The sequence below is a fragment of the Talpa occidentalis genome, unplaced genomic scaffold (genome assembly GCF_014898055.3).
Source record: "Talpa occidentalis isolate TD23 unplaced genomic scaffold, MPIMG_talOcc4v2.1 talOcc4.4, whole genome shotgun sequence".
Lineage (NCBI taxonomy): Eukaryota > Metazoa > Chordata > Mammalia > Eulipotyphla > Talpidae > Talpa > Talpa occidentalis.
In genome coordinates, this window is record NW_023604295.1 from 60,886,812 (window position 1) to 60,890,299 (window position 3,488).

The 3,488-nt window shown below is 42.2% G+C and overlaps 1 pseudogene; it reads right to left on the minus strand.

Moving 5' to 3' along the window:
* Positions 1 to 911: 911 nt before the first annotated feature.
* Positions 912 to 1,550, minus strand: LOC119258140 (actin-related protein 3-like; annotated as a pseudogene).
* Between the last annotated feature and the right edge of the window lie 1,938 nt (positions 1,551 to 3,488).

Sequence of the window (3,488 nt, forward strand, 5' to 3'; positions counted from 1 at the left end):
GTTTCTTGCCTTGGAGAATCCTACAAGATACCATCCAATCTGTGGTGTTCTGTTGTAGTAGCCTGAGCTGACTAAGACAGGCCATGAAAAGAATGAAGCACTGATATATGCCAGAGAGGGATGAACCTTGAAAACTTTATGTTAAGTTAAAAGAAGGGAAAAAATATAGGGATCAGGTTTATTAAAACTACCCCAAATAGAAATTTGATTTTCATCACTTCCAGTCATTTCTGTCATAGGAGAGCATCTCACATCATCTCCCTTAGACAGCCAGAAGCTGTCTGCACATCCAGCACTGCACTGTGTCTGCCTTTTCCATGTTGGGTCTGTGGTATCTGCTTAGATGTGTGAACCAGGACAAAATCTCAAGGCTGAAACCAGTGTGATGGACCTCAATGTTGCGAGTAAGGCTTTGCTTTTCTTTTCAAAAAACTAGTCCAACAGCCTTCTTTCTACTCTAAGAAAATGTTTTTAGCAAGAAAAAGAATGCAAATAATTAGCCAACCTGATTTACTAGTTTCTTAGTTCCAAAAACACAACAAAAACTAACTTTCTTTTCGGGGGGTGATAGTAACAATTCATACTTACTGGAATCCTTTGTCTCATGAATGAATCATCTAAGTGTCATGAGGTTACTTAAAAACCCCCAAACTTTTATTTATTTTACCGTGATAACACACACATAGCAAAATATTTACCATTCTAACCATTATTAAGTGTATAGTCAGTGGCCTTGAAAACACTTACATTGTTGTGCATGAGGTCAATTTCTGAAATTTATTTTTTATTTGTTCACTTCTTTCCTTCAAAATATAAGTGACACTCGAAGTCCCTGCCCATCCGGTTCAGTGAAGTCAATATTCTTGTAAAAAGAACACTGACATCAACATGATAATCCTAAATTACTTCACTTACTTCTTGGGTAGGTGTGTGGAGTCTGAATTAGTAAAATCTGGATGAAAAGAGATTTAAGGTCCCAAGGATCTGTCATAACCAACGTCAATGGAAAATTCTTTCTTTGAGTTGCCTTGAGTCCATATACTGTTTAATCCACTTGGCCCATCTGGGTCATACTTGCTAAATTCTTTTACTAAATCTGGGCAGACATAACTACAGCACTCCTTCACTTCCAAAGATGATCCCTGGATTGCTCTGGAAGAATTCCTGCTTCTCAGCCTCTTAGAAGCTGAATGAAATATGTTACAGCTTGCCTTGTGACTGGAATGTGCTTACCAATCACATATCCGTCAGCCACAGCAGGGCAGGAGGGCCAGCATCTTAACTCATTGGTACCATCCCAGTCAATTTCATTTTCTCTATTTGTTTCGGTGCTTAGGATGCTGCTAATTCAAGAACAGCTTGTGTGGCTGTGCACAAGCCTGGAGTACTGAAGGACTCAGCCACTCTTTCAGCAGTATATTTTGTTTTTGGAGTATTTAGTAGAGGTTTAATCAAATGAAAGTAGACATATGGTTCTGTTTTGTGTGTTTAAAGAATACTTATTCCAGAAATCTTTCCATCAAGCGACAGTCTTCAACTATGCGATGGTGGATTGGTCACTTTTTGGTACATGTAGATTTTTCTATTATTTCATCCCTAATTAAACAAAATCTAATTAAACATTTCCATTTCCCTCACCCCCCTTTTGAATTTGATTGCCCAATTTTGCCAACACCTTGATAGCAGTCTATGAAAGAGATAATCAGCTGGGGTTCTGTATTTGCAGCATGTTCTAGTTTTGTACACTCAGTGCACAAAAATCTGCCCAGGAGCTGGTAGCTGTCCTGCCATCTTCTTTGTCTCCTGTTGCTATTGTCTCATGTTGATCCATGTTGGTTTGGTTCTGAGACTGATGGCAGATGTTGGAGCCACCTAAGCTTCCATGGCTGGAGTGCCCTCCCCTTCTTCCTCATTATTATCTTCCCCCAGGAAGCTGAGGTAACCATGGGTAGCCACACTCCTGCCAGATCTAGGTTGGTTCACTCTTTGAGTATTCTTTATGATTGTTCTCAGTGGATGTTATGGGGACAGCAGGAGAGCACTCGAATTTGCAGGTTATTGTTCACCTCACTGCTTATTTAAAAGTTAAGCCTTGCCTGAGCAGGATGTGACCCTTAATTTTGGTAAGAATCTAGTATGATTAGGTTAGAAATAAAGCATGAAAAGAATCAATAGAGTCAATGACCAGGCTAAGGTCACTTAGGAAAATAAAAAGGAAAGGGAATCGATGATGAAACCTTATGTGGTCACAAATAAAATGTTTAGGTTGAGGGCCTCCCGGGTGGCACAGCGGTTGAGCACTGGGTTGCGAAGCTGCCCACAGCCTCTGCGGTGCCAGTTCCATCCCTGGCAGCTCCCCGGCCACCGGAGGATGGTCCCACATGGCCCACATGGTGCACAGACCTCTCCTGCCGCCCACTGCTCCCCTCAGCAGTGTACCTCGGTCCTTCTGCCTGCTCTGCTCCCCACTCTGGCTCTGGTGAATTCTCTCACCCTCCCGTGCTTCTGACTGTGCCCAGTGCTTGTATAGATAAATAGATAAATCTTAATAAATAAATAAATAAATAAATAAATAAAAATGTTTAGGTTGAATATACTGGTAGAATATAAGTCAGAAGGAAATAAGTCAGAAAGGAAGAATAAGTATTGGATGGTTTCACTTATATGTGGAATATAGAGAAACCTAACAAAGGGTCAGGAAAAAGGTAAAACTCGCCAGCTGACCATAGCTTTGAGGCACACTGCAGGGGAGGGGGAGGGAGAGGGGTCCAAACAGGGGAGGGAGGAGCACAAGGGACTGTGGAGATGGATCACAGGTACAATGGTGGTAGGAGAACTGTGGGGCCTGCACCTGTGAGGAGAAACCAAATACTGTCCAAAATGAATGACAATGTAAGATAATAAATTAATTAAAAAAGAAATAACTAAGGGGCCTCCCGGGTGGCACAGCGGTTGAGCGCTGGGTTGTGAAGCTGCCCGCAGCCTCTACAGGGCTGGTTCGATTCCTGGCCGCTGGACGAGGGTGCCACATGGCGCGCAGACCTCTCCTGCTGCCCGCTGCTCCCCTCAGCAGTGTACTTCTTCAGTCTGCCTGCTCTGCTCCCCGCTCTGGCTCTGGTGAATTCTCTCACCCTCCCGCGCTTCTGACTATACCCAGTGCTTGTATAAATAAATAAATCTTAAAAAAAATTGCTTTAAAAAAAAAGAAATAACTAAAAGCTTTACAGGAGATGGGTTGAGAAGGGAATATTTGAGCTAGAGTAATAGTTTTGCCATGTTCCAAAAACTTTTCTACCTCTGAGTAACAGGGAAGTAACTTGTAGAGTTTGATAGTCTTTCTCAAAAAAAGGATAGGAATTGTTTTTCCACTCGTCGATCAAGACTGTGAACTCAAGAAGGGAGAGCTGCATCGCTAGGAATGCTTAAGACCGTGCAATTCAAATAAATCATGTGACAAAATGTGCTAAGAGATGAAGGCTTGAGGATGC